Source organism: Cricetulus griseus, chromosome 8, assembly GCF_003668045.3.
Source record: "Cricetulus griseus strain 17A/GY chromosome 8, alternate assembly CriGri-PICRH-1.0, whole genome shotgun sequence".
NCBI classification, from domain to species: domain Eukaryota; kingdom Metazoa; phylum Chordata; class Mammalia; order Rodentia; family Cricetidae; genus Cricetulus; species Cricetulus griseus.
The window spans coordinates 30,187,811-30,211,870 of NC_048601.1; the positions used below are offsets into that span (position 1 = coordinate 30,187,811).

General features: G+C 45.1%; 1 protein-coding gene across 2 annotated transcripts in view; it reads right to left on the reverse strand.

Moving 5' to 3' along the window:
* LOC100754902 (ubiquitin-like modifier-activating enzyme ATG7) overlaps positions 1–18,951 on the reverse strand; it is a 222,672-nt gene extending 203,721 nt beyond the window's left edge. The window contains exon 1 of one of the 2 annotated variants that reach the window (XM_027429133.2): positions 18,897–18,951. The gene's annotated coding sequence lies outside the window, so the exon portion shown is untranslated. Of the gene's footprint in view, positions 1–10,334; positions 10,422–18,896 lie in introns of those variants that run through there. The other variant, XM_027429135.2, reaches the window with a different exon arrangement.
* Between the last annotated feature and the right edge of the window lie 5,109 nt (positions 18,952–24,060).

The following is a 24,060-nucleotide window of genomic DNA, read 5'->3' on the forward strand; positions in this document are numbered from 1 at the left end:
CCTGCTCTCAGCAGGGCCCTGGGAAGTGTTTTCCTAAGGGCACAGTAAAGAGGGGCTGTTCCAACTGTGGCCATGGTGACCACTCTCCATCTTGAACTCACTGATAAACTTGAATGTTGGTTTTACAAACATGAAAGATGCAATGGTTAGTGGGTTCATGGAGGCTTATGCCAAGGTTCTAGAAGGTCACCGAGGCTAAGCAGTGAAGGTGAACCCTAATTTGCAATGGAGGCACTGGGATTTTGGAGATGCCAGGACTGTGAGATGCTCATTGTAAGAAGGCATTTCAAAGGATAAGAGCCAGTCCACAAAGTGCAGGGCTACTGAAGCCTTTTGGGACCCATATGATTCCATCGTGAGCTCCAGACACCAAACATGGAGCTGCAGGAGTTGGTCTTCAATCCTGCTGGGCTTCAGTCTTGTTTTGCTCTGATCTTTCCATGCTGTGTCTCCATTCTATCCTTCTGGGACAGAGATGTTTACTTGGTGCCATTGGATATTAAGGATATGTAACATAAAAAAATTAGATCCTCACAGTTAAGAGGCTGCCTTGAGTCTCAGAAGAGATTTTAGACTTTGAACTTTTGAACAGCGTTAAGGGAAGTTAAAGACTATAGGGACCTCTTAAGTTGAATGGAGTTTGCATTTTGCAGGATGATGGCCATGGGTCTATAAGAACAGGTGGAAGGCTATAGCTAAAAGTGATATGTTTGAGTCTCAGGCTGACAAGAGGTGATGGTTAACACGGACTGCCAACAGGATCACAAATCACTAGAAGACAAGCCCCTTAACACAGTTGTGAAAGAATTTCTAGGCTGGGCTTATTGAGAGGTAAAGATCCGTGCTAAATATGGGCGGCCCTATCCAGTGGGCTGAGACCCTGGATTCAATGAAAAGGAAACTGAGCTAAGCACCAGCATTCATTTCTCTTCAATTCTCCATGATTTCCCTGCCATGATCAACTACACCCTGAACCTATGAGCCAGAACAAACCCGTACTTTTCCCTTCATTTTCCCCATCAGGTATTCTAGCACAGCACTGGGGAAACTGCATAACGCAACAAATATGCAACAGGCATACAGATCAGACATTTACTGATAATAAATCATGGAGAAATTTATTTGAAAACAATTCTGCATATACATACAATTTTACCATTTATGAGATGAAAACAAAGTAGAACAAATTATTTTTAATAATGTGTATGTGTCTGTGTGAGGGAATAAATGCATGAGTACAGGTGCCCATGGAGGCTAAAGAGGGTGTTGGATCCCTTGGAACTGGAGTTACAGGTGGTTGTGAGTTGTTCAGTGTGGCTGCTGGGAGCCTAACTCAAGTCCTCTACAAGACCAGCAAGTGCTCTTAATCCTGGAGCCATCTCGCCAGCCCCTACGACATTTCTTGTTTGTCTTTCTTAAATGATGACCAGTCTGAATCTGTCAGGCCCAAATGAAAACAATACCCATCATGCCTTGCTACTTATGGGGCTGACTGTATTTAAACAGAATCCTGAAGAAGTTTATTTATAATGCAGGATGAAAATGTAGGCTTTCTTGCTCTTCAAAGTTAGTAAAGACTCAACTTTTGACCTATTAAGAAATATTTTCAATGATACCTGACAGACTTACATAAAACTGGCTTTTATTGCACTCCGATGCCAGACCATGTCCAACATTTCATGGAAGATGTAAAATGCAGAATTTAATATTCTCTATGCAATTCATAATGATGACTCTGGCTTGGGAAGGTAGAAATGTGCTTTGACTGCGAGATGAAGTATAATTTACAGGAATTATCCAATATGTGGCATTTTAAATAACAAAGAAGCATTGGCTTCAGTTATTATTACAGTCAAAGGGCTTTTAGACTATTAGGAAAGATCTATCCAGTAAACTCATGAAGCTGAATGAAGTTGTTAGTAGAGAAATGAGTCTATATATGAAATAAAAATACTGTTCATGTTTGCCAGGATCTGTGACCACAATCATTAATTCAAATAATTTTATTTACTATTTAAAGAAGATTCAGGGGATAGGAAGATGGCTCAGAATTCAGATTCTAGTACCCATGTTATTGGTTTAAAAATGCCTATAACTGCAGCTCCAGAGCCATCCAATACTTTTTTCTGGCTTCTACAGTCACCTGCATTTATGTGGCACAGACACAGAGAGACAGCACAAATACAAATAAGTAATAAAACATTTTAAAAGACTCCTTTCCTATCATCCAGAGTGGTTTTGCACAATTTTTCTGCCAAGGTTTTTGAGACACTAAGTTTCCCAACTTTTTGGATTTCAGAAGCAGAAGTGGTAAGCTGTGACAGCAATGGCTGTAGAACAGAATGCATCTGTGTCTGCATCAAGGGCTAAGACGGTGGGGGAAGAAGCTGGGTACCAGGCAGGGCCATAGGAAAGAGTAGAAGAGTAGGGTACCTGGAAAGGCTGAGTGCAGGAGATGAAGGGAAGAAGGTCCAAAGAAAAGGGAGAAGATTGTGTAGCATGATAAACAAAAGACACAGACACTGATATTGGGGCTCCAGCTTCAAGCTGAAGATCAGAAAAGCAAAACAGTTGGTCACTAGCTCTTACCACTACCTCAGGCTGAATGGGCTGATGCACGAGCTCTTCACCAAGCCTCAAACTGCTGCCTCTCCTCAGCGTGGCTGGAGAATCTATGCTGCTCTATCCTCAATGTGGCTGGAGAATGAATGCCAGCTCTGAGACCCTGTTCCTATCTTAAATACCTCTCCTGAGTCCTGGGATTAAAGGTGTGTGATCCTAAGTGCTGGGATCAAAGGCATGAGCTCTGTTACTCTTCACTCTTGTGTACGCCAAGGTCTACCTCTTAATCTTGAGTCCTGAGACTAAAGGTGTGTACTACCACTGCCTGATCTCTATAACTTGAGGCTGACTTCGCTTTCTGAATCCTCAGGCAAGCTTTAATAAATCATAAATAATATATCATCACAAGATTGGGTCCTGTAGGAGTATGAGGAGACCAGTCATCCTAGAGTGAAGGCCTGAACAAGGGTACCAGTGCAAAGCTGACTGGTTACAAATACCAGCACATAAGAAGCTATAAAATACGGCTGAAGAATCCTGGATGTAGCTAACAGCAGGTACAGAGTTCCACACACCTGCAGCAGCAAAGGGCTGTAAACGCTGAAGTAAGTTCAGAGGCTGGACATAGATGCAGCTCTGTCAGTAGGAGACTTCTGGTCTACCAAGCATGAGTTGCAGGGCTCCATCTCCATTGTAGACAAAGAGGCTATGAACTGATGAAGAACTACGTAGGACAAAGGAAGTGGTAGAAAAAAAAAAGAGGGGGTTCTCCCTGGGGACACTTAGTAAAGGTGACCAAGCCTGGTCTCTTGTGGGGTTCAAGGAAGGGCAGGGCCAAGGTTATAGTGTGGTGAATATGTATTCCAAAGCATGAGGTCTGGATCCAATTCCCAGCACAGCAAAAACAAATCAGAAAGAGCAATGAGAAAAAGTCCTGGAGGCACCAAGCATGCCAAGTCAGGGAGAGTGAAGGTGGGGCTGGCATTAGGACAGGGGTACAAACACAGGACAGATATTCCTTTAAAAAAAAAATCAAGACAGGGTTTTTCTGTGTAGCCCCGACTGTCCTGTAGCTGCTCTGTAGACCAAGCTGGCCTCTAACTCAGATATCTTCCTGCCTCTACCTTCCAAGAGCTTGGACTAAAGGTGTGTGCCACAACCACTCAGTCATACATTTCAACAGAGGACAATGATACCAAAGTGATCCCAGGAAGGTGACTTGGAGAAATAAGAGGCACAGGCTACTGTACTAATGAAGGACATGGCTGCCTCTGTCAGATCTTGGGGTGTTTTCCCTCAAGTACTTTAAAAGCTTCAGGGCTTTGATCTGAGTTGAACTGAAAAAAATAAGATTTATTATTTTATATGTATGTTTGTGTGCCTGAATGTATGTCTATGCACCATTTGTGTACAGTACTCTTGGAGGCCAAAGAAGGGTGCCAGATACCCTGGAACTGGAGTTACAGACAGTTGTGAGGCACAATGTGGGTACTGGGACTGGAACCCCGGGTTCTTTGCAAGAGGAGCCAGTGCTCTTAAATACTGAGCCATCTTTCCAGCTCTCTGAGTTCATACAGTGTTAGGGGGTGGGTGTTGGGTTTCTACATGCCAATGCCCAGTTTTCCCATCACCATTTGTGGAAGATACTGTCTTTTTTTCCCCCAATATATGATCTTGGTGTCTTTTTCTGTAATTAATTGGCTACAGCTACATACATTCATTCCTGGGTTCTTGTATTTTATCCCATTGATCTACATAAATGTTTTTACAATGTCATGCTATTTTTGCTACAACTCTAATATAGTATGAGAGAGCGCGCGAGCGCACATGCTGACTCTATGGGGTCTTTCCTGTTTCCACATAAACTTGTTTTATTTTGAGCCCAGTCTGGCCTCAGTCTCTCAATTCTCCTGCATCTTCCTTTCCAGTGCTAAGATTACAGGCACACATACCATACCCAGCTTCCTTCATATGAGTTTTAGGATTTTTTTTCTAGTTTCATGAAGAATATCATTGGTAATTGATTGGGGACTGTAGCCAATCTAAACACTGCTCTAGTAGTGTGGCCATTTAAAAACAGTATTAATTATACTGACTCATGAACACTAGAAGTCTTTCCATTGTAGAATGTCAGTTTCTTTATTGTTCTAGTTTTCATGGTAGAGATCTTTCACCTCTTCAGTTGGGTTTATTCCTGGTTTTATTTTGTTTTGAGTAGTGATGGTGGTTATTTTCTTTCATTTCTGTCTCAGTGAGCTCATTACTGGTACATGGAAAAGCTAGTGATTTTTTCAGCTCCCTGCTCCCTTGACGGATTTGTTTATGAGTTCTAAGAGTCTTAGTGGAGTCATGAGGGTTTTCTAACAACAGACTCCTGCCACCTGCGAACAGGGATAATTTGACTTCTCCCTTCCTGTTTATACCCCTTTCTTTCTCTTTATAGCTGTTCTGGCTAAAAATTCCAAGTACTGAATGAGCCATGAGTACAGACACTCTCTTCATCCTTTCTGTTCTCTGAGGCACTTCGGCCAGCTCCTGCTCCTCAGCCTGACAGAGGTCCTGGGTTTGTCCTATCCTGCCTTTTCCATTCTGAGCTGCAATAGCTCCGTGTCTGCTTTCTCAGGTTTTCTATCGAGGGGATATTCTGAATTTATAAATGCTATCTTCTGCATTAATTGAGGTGATGATTTACTTTTGATCCTTGGGAGCCTACATATGGAGCTACATCAAATTAAAGAGCATCCCTATGAAAGTGGAGCCTACAAAACAGGAGAACTTCACAGGCAAGCATTTGACAGAGGCTTCATTATCCAGAGTATGTGACAACTTCAGTAAAATCAACAAGGTAGCCAATCATCAGATGGACAAACAAACTGAACAGACAGTTCTCAACCAAGTATGACAGACAATAAATATATAAAAACGTATGTTCAACATCTTTTGCCATTAGGGAAATCCATATAAAAATACATCGATATTTTATCTGTCAGAATAGCTGACAATCAAAAATCATCATAGCAGCAAAATATGCTGGCAAGGACTTAGGGAAAAGGAACCTTATAAGCTGTTGGTAGAAATAAAAGTAGTTCAGCCATTATGTGTTTTCCAGCACAGGATTCCTCAAAATACTAAAATGCTAACTAGCAAGTAACTGAGCTACACTGTCCCTTAGGCATACACCCAAAGGGCTCTAAGACCTTATATTCAGGAGACATCAGCATGCCCATGCTTATCACAACACTGTACACACTGACCAATCTCTGGAATTAACCTAGGGGCCCTTCCGCAGACGACAGGCTAAAGAAAAATGGTATAGATATGCCATGGAGTGTTTGTTGGCTATAGAGAAGAATGAAATCAGGTCATTTGCTAAAAGTCATTACGTTAAAGGTGAGAAAGACAAACAGCAGGTGCCTTATTATTCCTCTTAGCTGCAGAAACCAGAATTAAAACAAAGAAAAAAGACTACTAAGGAAGGAAGGGTAAGGGGTGGGAAGGAAGGGGGAGGGGAGGGGAAGAGCAACATCCTCAGGAAAATGGGTATCAAAGCAAAGCATCTGCATGCATTGAGGTGGCACAGTAAGCCATTAATATGTGCAACAAATATCCATTAATAATTACCGAAAGGGGGCTCGGTGTGGCGGCACACGCCTTTAATCCCAGCACAGGGAGTAGAGACAGGAGGATCTTTGTGAGTTCGAGGCCCTTAGAGAGCAAGGACAAAGGATGGGACTGGATGATCTTCTGTGCACTGGATTTTAATGCCTACAACTCTCTGAAATGCAATTTAACAGAAAACTGCTAGACCCGGAGCAGGCTGTGATCTCTGAGTCACCAAAGGAGAGGAGCTGCCTGTATCCCCATGGCTTGGGCTAGGTCATTTTGCTGCTGGATGCCCCAGGGACAGCTGCTTTCTGCAGGCTCAATATGCTCTGTCTATTTAAAAGTATGCTTGGACACCAGAGCCCCAGTGTGCATGGAAGGAACACTCTTAACAGGGATTGGGAAACTGGGAAAAATAATGCCTTTCCTATAGAACTGGTGAGTCTCATTAATCACAAGGGCAATATAATATATCAGGCAAAGGCTTACCCAGCATCTCACTATATAGCCCAGGTTGTCCAGACTTTTGATCCTCTTGCCTGAGCCTCAAGAGTGCTGGGATTATAGGTGTACACCCCCATACCTGGTTCTCTGCAAGCTTCAAGGAGCTCTGATGCCCTGAGGGCACTGTACTCATGTACAAACACAGATAAAATAATAGAAAAAAATCTTTTTTTAATAATTGAGTTGCCTGGGTCCTATGTGTTCTTCCTATACAAGGGACAAAGAACGAGGATGGTGGTCAAGAGCCTGCAAGTCTGACCAGTAGCCAGGTGATGCAGGAGGACACCTGGTGCTACTTTAGAGATGCTGGCATGGCTGTTGTTTTCCGACCTGAGGCCTTTGCAGAACTTTTAAGAAAACTTCCCTCTCTTTGCTGGGGAAATCCCTTCTCATCACTTAAGAGTCCTTTATACAGCTCTCATTAACACCCACGGCTATTAAGATGCAATGGTTCCTGGTCTCACAGGTAACAGCTCCCATTACAGCATGGGATGCCTTTTTAAAAAAAGTGTAGGACCTGTCTCAGAAAAACAACAACAAAACATGCAGGCATGTGTGTGCAGGAGTATGTGTGTGGAGATGAAAGAACAACTACAGGGGGATCTTTTACCTTCCAAGTTTTAATTTTTAATGTTAGGAGAATAAACTAATAAAGGTTTTAACATTAAAAAGAAGAAGAGAAGGTTGAGTCATCTACTTCTCCTCAGCTGAGCACAGTGCCTGGAATACCGAAGATGCTTGACAAATGGTGACATGAAATATGCACTCTTGTCTTCACTCAAGGCCAGTGCCCAGATGACACACAGTGAGACATCACTCAAGGTCAGTGCCCAGATGACGCAATGTATGACAATTTCCATCAGAAACCCAAAATGACTAACGTTGCCTGAGTGGTCCAGATAGGAAACGGGCTGCCTCCAACTAGGGGAAGCATCAGAGCATTGCTCTGAGGATTATTTGTCAAGTGATGCTGCTCAGAGGGTGCTGTGCTTGCCACCCCCGGGGCCTGAAAGCTGTTCCTGAAAGCAGTTAGGAAGTAAATATTTTAGAAACTGCAAGCCACAAATAGTATCTGTCATATATTAGTCTCCCTTGTTACAACCCTTTAAAAATGTCAAAACTAGGGGCTGGAGAAAGGACTCAGCGGCAGGAGCATTTGCTGAGTTGGGACCCCAGATTCCACTTAGAAACCGGAGTGTGGTCAGGCACAGCTGCAACCCCAGCTCTAGGTGGCAGACAGGTGGACACTAGAAGCTCACAGGCAGGCCCGTCAGAAAAACTGGTGAACTCCAGGTTAAACAGAGACCCCATCTCAGGGAGAAAAGGTGGAGTGATAGAGCAGAAAACTTAGTGTCCCCCTCTAGCCTCCACAACCACATATACACACCACACAATTTTTAAAAAAAAGTAAAAAAAAAATCTGGTTTATTTGGTTTTTATTATGTTTTGTTTTTATGTTTTAGAGAGACTGAAATTTCTGCCAGATATTTTACAAGGCATTAGAACTCATCAAGGAGCCTTTAATCCCAGCACTCAGGAGGCAGAGGCAGAGGCAGGAGGATTTCTGTGAGTTCCAGACCAGCCTAGTCTACGGAGTAAGTCCCAGGACAGCCAGAGTTACATAGAGATACCCTGTCTCAAAACAATAACAAACAAACAAAAACAAAACAACAGCAAAACATCAAGGGCTGCTACTGAAGGCCAAGGTAGGAATCAAAGGCCACAAATAGTTGGTCTAGAATGTGACTGTCCCGGTCATAGCAAAGGCTGGCTGTGAACTTTCTATAAAGAACAAGCTGTCCCCTGAACTCAACCCCTGCCCTAATCTTCTGAGTGCTGGGAGTATAGGCATGTTTCACCATGCCCAGCTCCTTGTAAACATATCTTTATGATCTGGGAAATATAGTTTATACAGAATGCTCACCCAGTTCTCAGCATTAGATGAAGCACACTTAAAATTTACTGAGACTTGGTAACACCTTAGAAAGACTGAATCTGCAGGACTCCAGGTCCTTAGAAGCACAGCAGCGTACCTCATCACCACACTTCCACATCTTGGGGATTTCCTTCACACTTTCTCCTGGTCCCTGCCACTGCCTGTCAACTCCCCCACTCTCAGCTCATGACCCTGTCTCCCTACAGCTCACACTTGATGTTCAAGAGAAGACAAGCTGCCTACTGCTCCCTAGCTCTCCCTGTCAGAGAACTGCTCCTTCTCCCCAACACTCACCTATTGAGACAAGCAAGCATAGGGGATAGTTTAGTAACCTGGGACTCTACTTGGTATAAGCTGTACACACCCACCTCTTTTAACAATGCACCTGGGAGCCTGAGACATGTACCTGCCTATACGATGCACACATACACATACCTCTCTGAACAATCTACCTGGCAACCTGGTAGCAACCCGCCTGCATCGGCCTACTCACACATACTACTACTCTCCCAACAATTGAATGGGTTTCTCTTTCCCTTCACAATGGTCAAATTCAGTTAGATTCCAGTTAATCCTGCTCTCTTTGTGTCCAGGTATAAGAACCAGTTTTGGTACAATAAGGCAAAAAAAATCTCAGGTAAATTTTTAGGGACAGTTTCTTATCTACAATCTTCTACCTATGCGGAACTGGAGTACATAAAACTAAAATCAGATGTAGGGAAGTGACATGTGCAGCAGAAAACTTTTTCATTACCTAATCTATCAATACCAAGAACCATCCAAAATACGAGGCCCCTTAGCAACAGCCCCTCCCTCTTTTGACCTCCTAAAGAGAACTCAGGCAGTAACTTAGGGCCCTTGAGTATCTTCATTCATGTGGCTTGCTGCTCTCTTGCAGCAATATTCTAACCTGTTTCTATCACCTTCATTTGAATAAAGTTTCCTCACTACTTTGCCATCTGCATGGGCTTTATTTTATTCCTGAATAAGAGGCCTAGAACCTGGAAACACTCAGCCCATTGTGTCACAGGTGACACTGACTGCCTAGAATCCTAAAGGCAGGGCTTCCCTGTGCTTGCTTGAAAGACTTCCCAATGCTCCTCACACTGTCTGCCTTCTTCTGCTTCTCTCTCCTCAGCATCAGGCCAGCGCTGCTGTCTCCAAGCTAGCTCCGGATTTGGTACCAGGTTCACCTCTTTGCTTGCCCATTCACCTCCATCCACTCAATTGTAAATTCCCAAAGTACATGGTTCATGCTGCTCCCCTACCCACATTGCTAGTCCTTTGCAAAAATGGCTCTCAGCTCTCAGGGGGCTGGTGAGAAGGTTCAATGGGTAGACACTTGTCACCCAAGCAGACAACCTGAGCCCTAAAATGACATGGTGAAAGGAGAGAACCAACTCCTGCAATTCTTCTCCAGCCTCCATATGAGTGCCACAGCATGAGTGTGTACACACACGTGCACGCACACACACACTAATAATAAAGTAAAAACAAATGTCACTGGGACAAATCTTAGATTCCTTTCTGGGAATCTCCCTCAAGAGACATACGAGCAAGAGCCTCTATGTCTGGGAATACAGACTCTGGGTGCTGGAAGCTACTACCATGGGCAGTATCAACAAGCCTAAGGAACACCTGGGAACCTACAGACTGACACAAAGGTCTATGACCTACTGTCCTTCCTTGAGGACTAAGACCTCAGAGTTCAGAAACAGGTGCTCCTTACCACACACACAAGCAGAAAAGAGGAAGTCCTTCTGAAAGTGCTCCTGTAGTGGGAAGTTCCAGGGTCTCCCTTTGGCCTCAGCATAGCTCTCTACAAAAATATAGCTAACGAGAAAGAAGAAAGTGACCACAGGGACAAAACCTGGCCATTAAGATACCACCTTGTGCTGGGGTATAGCCTAGCAGTATGTCTGCACTCGGCACACTCAAAGCTCTGGGTTCCAGTCCCAACACACATACAAAAAAGCTGCTGCTGATGCCAAAGTTAATGCCAATGGCAGACATTCTGTGCTGTCAGGTCAAATGCATGAGAACTACTTGGCTAGGTGTAAACAGCAAATAAACCCAAACTGAAAAACATTCTGCAGAATGGATGACCAGGACTGGCTGACAACTGTCCAAGGTGTCACAGTCAGAAGTCTGACTGAGGCTCTGCTGCAAATTGAGGGAATATGAAGACATACTGGGCATGTGGGGACTGGGGCTTAGTTTTATTTAGGAGTATTCTTGGATAAAACCAGAAAGGAAAACCAAGTGTGCAGAAATGCTAATTCTACTTGGGAGACTTCACACACACACACACACAGAGAGAGAGAGAGAGAGAGAGAGAGAGAGAGAGAGAGAGAGAGAGAGAGAGAGAGAGAGAGAGAGAGAGACAGAGACACAGACACACAGAGAGAGACAGAGAGAGACAGAGACCCTGAATGGATTTTCTAGTAGAGGGATAAACAGGGTCTTCTGGCAGTGTTTCTGCAAAAGGTTACACTAAGAAGACCCATTTTAACATTTGGACACACAGCTTTATTCTACAGCAGGAAAACCCCATCAACAAGATGCTAAGTCTAAGTCAATTCCAAGGTGGGAGTAAGTAGATGGCCAAGAAAGGGCATGAGGAAGCCTTGCAGGGAGCAGAAGACTCTGTGCATGAGTTGTGTTGCTCATGGAGCATGTACCTTTGTAAAGACATAGTCACCATGATCAGTACATGTGTGGGTTAAATCTGAATAAAAAAATGAGGAAGAAAACCTCCTATGTTAAGATAAAGCCACCAGGTGGTGGTAGTGTATGTATGCCCTTAATCCCAGCACTCAGGAAGCAAAGTCAGAGGACAGCCTAGTCTACTGAGTAAGTTCCAGGACAGCCAGGGCTACACGGAGAATCTCCGTCTCAAAAAGACCAAAAATCAAAAACCAAAAAAAAGAAAAAAGAAAGACAAAGACAGCTCCACCAAGGACCCCAGAGGCTACATTCCCACCGGACTTAGCAGATGATGACTTCCTCCTAACTCAGAAGCAGCAGCTTTAAATAGGATTGTCCTCATGAACTAGTACTTTCGCAGCACACTTCTGGCATTTTGTTACCAAACATGCTGAAGAAGGAGGTACTTGGGTTATGATGTTCGTGAAATAAATAGGAGCTGTATTGGCTGCGGTGTGGTGAGGCTGCCCAGCAGTTGTCTCTCAGCATGGGCCTAATTGGATTGGACACAGCAAATTGCAGGCCAGTGTAGGATTGTTAGAAATGAAGGAGGCACACTGATAGAAAATTAGCAGCCACAGAAAAACAAAAAGCTCTCTTCAGGAAAAGTGGGCCTGGAGAGGGAAGCAGATAAACATAGCAGCCTACCATCCCCCAAATGGCCTCACTGTCATTTTTCTGTGTCTCATGTATTTTGTTTGCTCACTTTGAGAGAACAGGGGAGTTTTTACTGGTTCAGAGAGAAAAATGTCAGAAGCAGAGCTGGCAGGATGCACACTGGAAAATCTGGTCTGAAGCCTCTAGAAGCCAGCCTATAAACCCACTTGCTACCAGTTGAGAAACCTAGAGTCCCCATTCTGTAATGCGCGGGCAGCTTTCACAACCCAGGATGCCAGGATGACTCTGAAGATGGAGGGGGATGGGAATGTCTTCTCCAGGGCTTGGCATCCTGGAGGTACTCAGTGGCATAGCTGTAATCCATTTTCCAAACCTTCTTTGTGATAGCCAACAAGAATCCACAAACATGGATCCCCAACTCTGCCTAAGATATGCCCACCTGGGGTTCCTTCCCTTAAAGGAGACCAACAACCAACCACAGCACAGGCTGTTTGGGAATGGAGCAGTCTGCTCCTGCTGAGAACCCTCACAGAAAAGGAGGAAGGAAGAAGTTCCCAGGGCCCAGAGCTCCAGCAGGGAGATAGGAAGTGGAGACAGGAGAATTCCCAGATGCTCCCCCACCAGCTAGCATGGTGCACACAGTGGAAAACCATGCCTGTCTCAAACAAGGTGGAAGGCCAGGATTGTCATCTCAGGTTGTCATCTGACCCCTACACTGTTAGTTTCTGCTGGGGCAGCAGCCTGCCTCTGCCACCAAAGCAGTTAAGTTACATCATCACCTGTCGCCAGGTGTCTTCCCACCATCAGTTATGGGACATGTGCACCCCTTAAAAGTGCCCACCAGGCACACAGTTTGTTCTCTTGCCTCTTGCTTCTCTCTTGACATTCTTGCTTCTCTTCTCGTCTCTTCCCCGTTCTCTCTGTTTCTCTGTCTTTCTGACTGCCTGCCCTCCTCATGTCTCCACTCCGACATGGCCTTTCTCTCTTTCACTCTTCTCCCTTCTCCCCCAGTAAACCTCTTGCACTAACTCTGTTGCTCATGGCATGTTTGCTTAGTGGCATACCTTGGTACACACTTCACCTTTCTTTAGTTATCATTACACACATCTGCACCCTTATTCATTCTCTCTCTCTCTCTCTCTCTCTCTCTCTCTCTCTCTCTCTCTCTCTCTCTCTCTCACACACACACACACACACACACACACACTTACCTTTTAAAGTTTTAGGACTGACACAAACCCTGTGAACCACAATGGTGTACTGCCTACAAGATACGCTAGGGCAATGGTGGCACAAAGTTTGTAGGAGGAACCAACCAATAAGTGATTTGACTTAAGGCCCACTCCATAAGATGGAAGCCATACCTGACACTCTGTGGGTGAATAAGAACTAGAGACTAGATAGCCCAGGGACCTAGGGCAAAACCAAATAATCCTAGTCTAAAAAAAGAAGAAAAAACAAACAAAATTTCCATAGTAATAAAATAATACCTAATGATATTCTGCTGTACTCATAGATCAGTGCCTTGCTCTTGCTCAGCCATCATCAGAGAAACTTCCTCCTGCAGCTGATGAGAACAAATATAGACACCCACAGCCAGACATTACACAGAGAATGAGAGACCTTGGAACACTCAGTTCTAAATGATATATCTCAATCAAATTCCTCCCTTCACAGCCCAGGGAACCAACCCCATGAAAGAGTGTAAGAGCCAGAGAGGAGGAAAGACACCAAGAAAACAAGGCCCTCTGGGGTGGTTTCAAAGAAAATGGCCTCCAAAGGGAGTGGCACTATTATGAGGCGTGGCCTTTAGGAGTAGGTGTGGTCTTGTTGGAAGAAGTATGTCACTGTGGAGGCAGACACATATATGTGAGGTCTCATATATGCAAGCCATGCTAGTGAGACAGTTCACTTCCTGTTACCTATGCAAGAATAGAACTTTGAGCTACCTCTCCAAACCATATCAGCCTGCACGCTGCCATGTCCCACCACGATGATAATGGACTGAACCACTGAACTGTAAGCCATCCAAATGAATATTTTCTTTTATAAGAATTGCTGTGGTTGCCAGACATGGTAGCACATGCCTTTAATCCCAATATTTGGGAAGGGATCTCTGTAAGTTTGAGGCCATCCTGGTCTACAAATAGTTATAGGACAGCCAGGGCTTTTACACAGAGAAGCCCTGTCTTGAAACAACCCCCCCCCCCACACACACACAGAGTTGCCTTGGTCATGATGGCTCTTCACAGCAATTGAAACCCTGACTAACACATCTTCTAATTCAACATGAGCAAAACTCACATGAACTCAGAGACTGAAGCAGCCTGCACAGGTCTGCACCACATCCTTAGCATATTATTATGGCTTCCATTTTAGTGTTGTTATGGAATTCCTGAGCATGCGAACTGGTGAGTCTTGATTCTTGCACCTTTTCTTGGGCTCTTTTCCTTCTGTTGGTTCCAACTTCCATGTGATAATTTTTATCTTATATTTTATTTTTTAAAATGAATGAATACATGCATTTAAACCCAGCCACTAGGGTAAAGGTTAACAACTTCCCTGTCATTTATACTTTCTGGGAAAGGGAAAATCAGCCTTCTCCAATGCAGTGATACTGGGTATATCAACCACTCCAGAGGAGGCCTCATATTTAGGAGAAGTTGACTTCACAGTTTTTTGTGTACTTTCATTTGGTTACAGTTTGGTTGGCTTTGTTTGTTTTATTTGGATGTTTCATTCTGTGTTTTTTGTTTTGGGGCTTTGTTTTTGTATTTTTGTTTTAAAAAAGAACTTAAAGTTGGATGAGTAGGGATGGGAAGAGGATCTGGAAGGACTCTGGGGAAGGGGGAGACTATGATCAAAATATATTCCAATTTTAAAATTGTTTTAAATAATAAAAATATATAATTTTTAAAAGTTTCAGGGATGGCGATGTAATTCAGTAGTTGGGCACCTGCTCAACCTGAGTGAGGCACTTGGTTCAGTCTATGGAACCAGGGAGGAATTTTTTTCTAAGAAGACCTAAAACATAGAGGCAAGAACACAGTGCAGTCTGGTACACCGTGGGTGAATGAGAGAGAGGAGAATACAGTTTCACAAGCCAAAGACTAGAGTTCAAATCTCATGTCTGCCACTTCCTACCCAAGTCTTTCTTTCAACTTTTGAGACTTTTCTACATCTGCACATGAGATGCTACTGACTGCAGTATTATTCAGCCAGAAAATGCACATAGTAGCTGTGTGAGAGGGCCATAAAACATATAGCAAAGGAGCTAGGGACTTAATTTGGCTACAGAGGCCTTGCTGAGCAAGTACAGGGCTTTGAGTTCAGTCCACAACCATGGGAGTGATGAGCTAACATCATCAAAATGTGTTGAAGACGCACAGGTTTCCTGTTTTTCAGCAAACATTTACCCGTTCTCTTGCCCCACCCACAATGCAGGCAATATTTCAGGGTTTGGTAGCAGATAGCAATAGGCCCACCTTCAGAACTAACTGTGTTAGGCAATGCATGCTGGGAACAGCAGCATGACAACTTGAAAGGGAAACAAGCAGAGTATGTAGCATGTGGCAAAGGTCTGCACAGGTCGGGGGAGGGGAGATGTCTAAATTTCAATCACTAGGCTAGATTGTTTCCCAAGAACACCCTTCAGCTAAGGCTTTACAAACCAGAAGAGCACTCTCAACAAGGACCTAGGGACAGGCTGGGTGGGATGATTTTTGTTTTGTTTTGCGCCTCACACAACAAAATGTGAAATTGGCTGTTTCCCTCTCAATTAAAAGAAAAAAGAAAAATGATATCCTGTGGTTACAAAGCAAAGCAAAATAAAAACAGCCAGATATACTTCTAGTTGGGGCAGGTGGAAGCAGCAGTACCAAGTACTGGATCAGGAAGAGACACTGGGACTGAGGGGGTGGCTCAGTTGTAACAGCATTTAGTGAGCAGGCATGAACCTGAGTTCAAACCCCACATACCATGTAAAAAGCCAGGAAAAGCCATGTGTGCCTGTAACCTGAATGCTGTGGAGGCATTGGAATTTGCTGGCTGACAACCTAGCTCCACATTCAGTGAGAGACCCTTTTGCAAATGAATAAGTAAAGGCAGGCAGGACACCCATTGTCTGCTTCTGGGCTTCATGCATGCTCTCGAGCGTGCACTGGCTCACACACACACTATAGCAGGCCAAAGGGAGAAGGGTAGACAGGGGACTTCAGCACACATCTGCAATCCCAGCCCTGAGGACAGTGAAGGAAGAGAATGATGAGTTTGAGGCCAGCCTACGCTAGAGTAAGAACTTGCTGGTGCTTACCAGGTCACTAACGGGGTTTTAGGAAATGCCAAGGAATCTGCACCCCTCCCCCACAGCTAGATTCCCTGAAAAGACTTCCTTTCCACATATGTCCAGCCTGACATGAAGAAGCCAGTTCAAAGAGGGGTGGTGTGGGGTGGTGCAGGGTGGTGCAGGGTGGCCTGGGCAAAGAAGGTAGGGAGTACCCTAAATTCTGGATTTGGACCAAGAGTCGGTGACTAGGACTTGTGTAGTCTGCAACAAACATGAAAATTCCAATTGCCTCTTAACTTGGCTAGAACTACACAAGTTTATCTTCAGACATTGGGAGAGGGAGAGAAAAAAAACAAAAAACAAAAAACAAAAAAAAAAAAACCAGGAGGAACAGGAAGCATCCATGAAATTCATTTCCCTGGGGAAGGGGGAAGACTGAGACCAACTGTGACACTAAGTCTAACCTCAGAGAAGGCAAGCATAATCGGAGACCATAAGCAAAGAGCTCTGTTGTTGCTGTTGTTGCCACATTGCACATAAGCTGAGGCTGCTGTTTTTGTCACCTGGATCACTGCCACAAAACTCTGACAGGTACCCAGTTGCTGCCTCAGTGACTTAGAGATGACAACACATGCCCTCCTTGTTTAATGTTCTCACTGCCCTGCTTCCCACTTTAACACTTTCAAAATAAAAGCCCATGACCCACCACACCTAGCACCTTGAACTCTTGATCCATCTCTGCCTTAGCTTCCCCAGGACTGAGATTAAGGCAGACACTACCACCTCATTAAAGTGAACAATTTACTGACAATCGCCACCACCATCACCCCTAAGGGGAGTTATGGGATCCCGTTTCATCTTTAGAGCTTAGCAGTAAAGCCTGGGCATTCAAATGTGCCTTTTGTTAAGTGCATTCGTGCATATTTCTTAAGCATACACAGTATGCCAGACACCTAGAAAGATTATGATGGGATTTGCTAATAAGTGATATGAAAATCCTTGTGTATTAGTAGCGCTCGCTATGGGTAAATAACTAAATGCAATCAGCTACAGAGAAAGAGGGAGGCAATCTAGCAGTTTTCAAACCTATATGGGTCAACTGAGAGCAAGTGTGACTCCAACAGGGCAATGAGCTGTGACTGCTGGCCACAGTCCTAAGCTCCTCACATGACTTTTTGAGTAAGAACTGGGAGAGGAAAGCTGGTAGCAACAGGAAGTCACGAGCATTCACAAACTAAGGACAGTGGACTGAGGTGTCCTAAGACAAAAAAAACATACAATCTATGGGAAAGGAGAAGCCTGAGACAGAGCTGTCAAGTCTACAGCTACACACATGTCTGTTTACAGGTTAAAAAGAAAATTAAAAGGACAAAAGTCAAAACAACAACAAAAATCCACCAAATTAGTACATTTGAGAAGGAAAGTGCATTTGGACAGGCTATAAGAATAAGGTGATTGGCCAGGCCTTGGCAGTGCACACCTTTAATCCCAGTGCTAGGGAGGCAGAGGCAGGTGGATCTCTAAGAGTTCAAGGCCAGTCTGGTCTACGAAATGAGTTCCAGGACAGCCAGGGCTGACTCAAGGAGAAAAAAAAAAAAAAAAAAAATCAGATGATTGGAATGGGAGTGTAACTCTGAGTTGATATAGCACTGCCCAGCATGTATGAAGCCCAAGGTGCAATCCAGCACCAGATAAACGAGGCAATAGTGGTAGACACATGTAATCCCAGCACCCAAGGAGGTGGAAGCAGATGTATAAAAAACTCAAAGGCCAGACGCTGCTACACTGAATGTTCAAAGCCAGCATGGGATACACGGCATTCAGTCTTTTTTAAAAAAATTAATTTGCAGAGGAAAGGTGTCTCGACTCAGCAGTACAGCTCTTGCAGGACTTGGGCCTGGTTTCCAGCATCCATTCCTGTAGCTCCAGTGCTGTCAGGATCTAATATGTCTTATCTCTGGAGGCTTCTACTGATACCTACATTCATGCCAGCACACGAATATACATACACTCGCAATTATGAATATTTGAAAAGAATTAAAATAAGATTGCACACGGTAACACATGTAGAATTCGTTCTCAATTTGGAATGTGCTGGTAAGACGTTGAACCTGGAGTTCTGGAAAGCTGAGGAAATGCTTTGGCACTGAATTACACCCCAGGCCCCATTTCCAGTTTGCGAAAAGGTCTGTGTCAGATTGCCCAGGCTGGTCCTAAATAACAATTCACTTGGCTCAGCTTCCCTGCGGCTGGGATCACCTCTCTATGCCACCTTACCCGGCTCAGAAACTTCCTGACACGTGCATTTGCCTTATCAGGTTGATTCCTGTATTACTTTGTAACCTATGGACCCTTTAAGGGAATGCAGAACCTTTCTTAGAGAAGCCTTAAAGGAAGAACCATGTCCTCCTCATCAGATAAATAACAAGACCAAAGTCGTTCACAGACCAGAGGCACAACTTCACTTATGGGACCATCCACACACACCGCAAAGGCAGGACTTGACAGAAAGAGCGACCCGAGGTGTCTGCCGACGCGGGGATGAGAACACTTACTGCCGTAGAAGGAGGGGGACGTGTATAGACAAATGAAGAAAATTCCAGAACAGCCCAAAACTAGCCTTAACTTTCCTAAGTGAACCCCGCCAGCCCCGCGCCTGCTCCGCAACCACCACTTACTTACCGCCGCTCAACTTCCGGCAACCACAGAGCCAGCCGCGCCGCGCAGCCCGATGACGTAGTAGCTCGGCCCACACAAACCCGGAAGCCGGAGCGCATGCGTACATGAATAATAAAGAATGGTCTCTAGGACCGCGTTAAGGGGTGGCGTAACACCTGAAAGCTAAAACCTGCAAACCTTGGGCTTTTATGGAAGATTACACTTTCATGCTAGTGACTCCAGAGGACAACAAAAACACTGTCATTATTATCAAATTCCCAGGGGACTTCTACAGTGCAGTTGTAGAAACAGATTTGAGTTTATTTTTGCTATTAATTTAAATATAAAGAAAAGTCAAATTACATAGCCAGGGCTGTCCTGGACTTGTTTACACACATCAGTCTAGACTCGAACAAACAGAAGTCCACCTGCCTGTGATTCACTTCCCCTCCCCGATGTTAGGATTACAAACTTGCACAACCACACCTCACAAAAGTATCTGATTGGCATAGGGAAAGCCTACAATCCTGGAAAACCAATTACTATTGAAAATACCCCAAACCTACTGCGGTCAGCAGCTGCAGTGACTATGAAACCACTTTTTAAGAGCCTACTATCAGGCAGACCGGGTGACTTATGTCTTTAATCTCTGCATTGGGGAGGCTAGGGTAGCCTATGAGTTTCAGGTCACCCTGTGCTACAAAGCAACTTACAGGACACACAATACTACAAAAAGAAATTGTCTCAAAAGACAGTTTTGTTTTAGACAAAACACAAAAACAATTTTTAAAAAACCCATACTACAGGAAAACCATGATAAAATTATGACAGGATAATAAGAGTGATGAAATATTCTGGCCTGGGATATCTGGCATGTAGGAAGGGAATTTCTTAGAGACAGAAGTACACTTGATATATATTAGTTCTATAATGCAGGACTATCCCAGCTCAACGAAAACACATTGTTGCCACATGTCAATTGCAGAGATCACTGACTAGGGACACAATTCATGGCTCACAGTGCCTTTAGAGAACTGCTAGGGACTCTTAAGAGGAAGGACCATATATTGATTCCTTACTAAAGAGTAAATCCTATTTCCAAAGGAAAAATAATGAAAACTCAGCATTTTATCTGCCACCTATAAATGAGACAAAAAAAGGAGCAAAGAAAAGGAAAGTAGGGGCTGGAGAGATAGGTCAGTGGTTAAGATCACTACATGCTTTTCCAAAAAGATCCTAGTTCAGTTCCAGGAAATACATGGGGGATCACAACCATCAGGATCAACACATGTGTTCCTTTCTATAGCATAGGCATACATGCAGGAAGGACACTGTGTACTTAATAAATGAAAAAATCTTTAAAAATTTATGAAGTAGTTCCTGGAAACAAAGTAACCATGAACTGAGGTTAACAGTGAAAAAGTAGGAACTAAATAAGTATAAACACACAGCTTAATGAAGAATGCCTGAAAATAGCAGACAAGAGTAGAAAACCAATTGAATGACAGAACACACTGAGGAACAGGAAAGAAAATGTCTGAGATGGGGAGCTGGCTGTTAGTCACAGCAAATCAAATTATGGATTACAGTCAAAAATACGCCACAAAAATATATAGGTAGCTAGACGACAAAGGGCAAAGGGCAAAAGCTGAGCTGGAAGGCTGTTCTTTATTTTTCAAATGTGGGTTTTGGCTGTGCACATTCGCAGAGACACCTGGGAAAAATGGGTCCCTAGCACCTAGCTGAAAGAGGTGCAATTCCAGCCTGCTGCAGCCTCTGGCTAAAATTCTCACCAAGGTGCTGCCAGACTGATAGCGACTCCAGAGGACCCCATGTTGACCATCTTCAGTGTCAACCAGCTGGAAAGGTTATGGGAAGACATTGTCTTTTTTCATTTTCATTGAATCCGATGTTGTAGTGGTTGGGAGACAAGGACCCACCGGGAAGACAGGGCTCTCCAAGACCTCCGAGATCAGTACCAGACTTTGCAGAAGTGACAGGGATGAACATGGCACCTCAGTCACTGGCATGCAAACAAACAGAGGCAGGCATGCCCAGAAGGCACAAAACACTCAGGATGCTCCAGGGAGAGGACAGGACATTCAAGAGCAGACAGTGTCCAGTTTGCCCTCTTCCTACACCCAAACCACCACAGCCCTCAGACTAACCTCAACAGGAAAATAGCGCTTCCCAACCTACCACCATGCTGATTCTAGGACGCTGGCAGAGCTCATATGTCCAACTGCTATGTCATCGGAGATCTGGCCCTTAGAGGCTTTTCCTGGGACCAGGAGGTCACCTGCCTGGATCTTGTTCTCAAGGACCCGCCTGCCTGGACCTGTAGGCCTGCATTTTGCAGTCCCCACCCTCACACCTACTCTCCAGGCATCTGCCATGCTTCCTGGCTCTCAGCATCATTCCACTGATTCTTGGGTGTTCTGGTCTCAGGAAGATCCACTCAGTATTGAACCCGCATTCTCTGTGCTTTGGCATCTCAACCCTGAACAAGAGTAGCGTGAAGGCAGTCGCAGAGCTACACAATTCAGAAGGTGAGACAGGCAAAGTTCCCAGCTGGAAGAGGAAGGGGCTTTGGAGCCAGGATGACAGTGACACCTCTACCGCTGACCATTGAGAGCCAAGCTAGGACCGGGTAGCTGACTTTAGGATAGACAACAGTGGCTGGGAACCTTCCAGGATGGGGAAAACAGCCAGAGCTCCAGGCACACAAGGCCTCAAGAAAAGCAGGTACCTTCGGCCTAACCCTGAGGCCCCATTCCTGCCCTCATATCAAACCACAACTCAAACCAACCAGAGAAGACTGTTCATGGAGTTGTGTTCCCTTCCCAGTTCCCAGCTCTCATTGCAGCAGCAGAAGGATTCAGCCTTGAAATGGAAGAGTAGAAACAGGGTGGAGTGACACTGCAGTCACTTAACTCTCTATGACACAAGCTACCTCAATAGGTGTCCAAGGCACAGGGAAAGCACAAATGGCTTCCAATAGGAATGAGTGATTTAAACGGAGACGGGTCATATACCCAACATTTTCTGAGCAACCCCTTTCAAGGGTGTGAACACTGGGCAGGACACTGAGCAACCCATGTGAAAGTCCACACCTGGAATCTAAGTACATTTATGTTTGGAAGGCGGGGCACGGAAGTAAAACATTCATCCACAACAACACAGAGAGCTTCCCATGGGCCTGTGCTCCAGGAGACACTGTCCAGAATCCATCAAGGGAAATGATAGATAGGAGGACTTCAAGCTTGCCAGCAAGGAAGCAAGCCAGACAGAAAACAAGAAAGCAGGCAGGCAGCAGGCATGCATGCATGCATGCATGCATGCATGTAAAGAAGTATGCAAGCTGGTAGTTGAGCAGAGGTGCATGTATTTGTCCATTGAACTCTGGACCATCACATCCTGGGGGATGTGTGTGTGTGACCTTGAGCCCCATCCCATAAAAAAACACCTCCACGGCATGCCAGGTTCCACAGCAAGAACGCTGGGTCCAGGAAGAAAAGCAAATCATCCCTGGGATTTACTGTATGAATTGAATGTGACGTGCTTCACTCAGAAAGTTGCACAAGGGAGCAAAAGCAGTTTGTGGAGGTGCAAAGATGTCTCTGTCATTAGGTGTGAGAGCTTCCCGTGCAAGCATGGGAAGCACAGGACACACCTCATTATCCGTGTTTAAACTTTGCACGTTTACACGCTTGCAAGTAAGCCAGCACTGTGCCAGGGTGAGACTGAAGGATGTGAGGGGTAACCGGCTGTCCAGCATGGCGTCTATGACAGTGAATAAGATTGAGGCACTAAGGGACCAGGCAGAAAGAAAGTCATACTGCAAGACTCCCAAATCTATTCGTGTCCTCTCCAGGTACACCAGCCATAGATGCCCCCACGGCAAGAGCCCAGAGAAGCTATAACAACACACACACAAACACACACACACACACACACACACACACACACACACACACACACACACACACACACACACACACACACACACACACCAGAATCTCGAGCACAGGCACCCGCAGAAACACAGGAACAGGCACCCAGTGCAAGGATACCCAGCGAGATTGGTTCATGCCTGCATATCCAGCACTGAGGAGTCAAAAGCACGAGGCTCCCTGGATCCAGGCTAAGCAGGAAGACATAGTGAAGTCCATTCTACGTCCTCTACAAGACATCCCAAAGCGCTATGAAGGACCTGTGTCTCCACAGGCGCCTCTCAGCATTTCCAGCATGACCCTGGACGAGCCGCAGTGAAGGGCATCTGGGCTGGTTCATTTTGGGAGGATCTCGCTAGGATGTACCGGCTGGAAACATACTGTGTAGGCCTGCCTGGTTGTCAACTAGATCGAGCCTTAGTGCCTGGGTATCTGTGATGCTTAGCTGCAAGGCGCTAGGCCCCATGCTGAGCTGGAAGGCTGTTCTTTCTTTTTGAAATGTGGGTATTGGGCATGCGCATGCGCAGAGGAGCCTAGGAAAAATGGGTCCCTAGCACCTAGCTGAGAGGGGTGTAACTCCAGCCTGCTGCAGCCTCTGGCTCAGGCTTCTCACCAAGGCACTGCCGGCCTGATAGCCACTCCAGAGGACCCCACGTTGACCATCTTCAGTATTAACCAGAAGGGAAGGACTCTGAAGGGCCCCGCGAAGGTTCGGGAAGACTTTGTCTTCTTTTATTTTCATTTAATTGCATGTCGTTGTGATTGTTTGGGAGACAAGGACCCACCGGAAAGACTGGGCTCTCCTAGACCTCTTAGATCTGTATCAGGCTTCGTGGAAGGGACAGGGATCTCATGCCTACTTATCCCCTGGCCTGCCAACCCAGGCATGCATGCCGAGAAGGCACAAAACACCTCAGGATGCTCCAGGGAGAGTACAGGACATTCAAGAGCAGACAGTGCCCAGTTTGCCCTCTTCCTACACCCACAACACCGCTGCTCTCAGGCTGAAGTCATCAGGAAAACAGTGCTTCCCAACCTAACACCATGCTGAGTCTAGGTGCTGGCAGAGCTCATGTGTCCAACTGCTATGTCATGGGAGATCTGGCCCTAAGAGGCTCTTTCCTGAGACCAGGAGGTCACCTGCCTGGACCTTGTTCTCCAGGACGCACCTGCCTGGAACTGTAGGCCTGCATTTTGCAGTCCCCACCCTCACACCTACTCTCCAGGCATCTGCC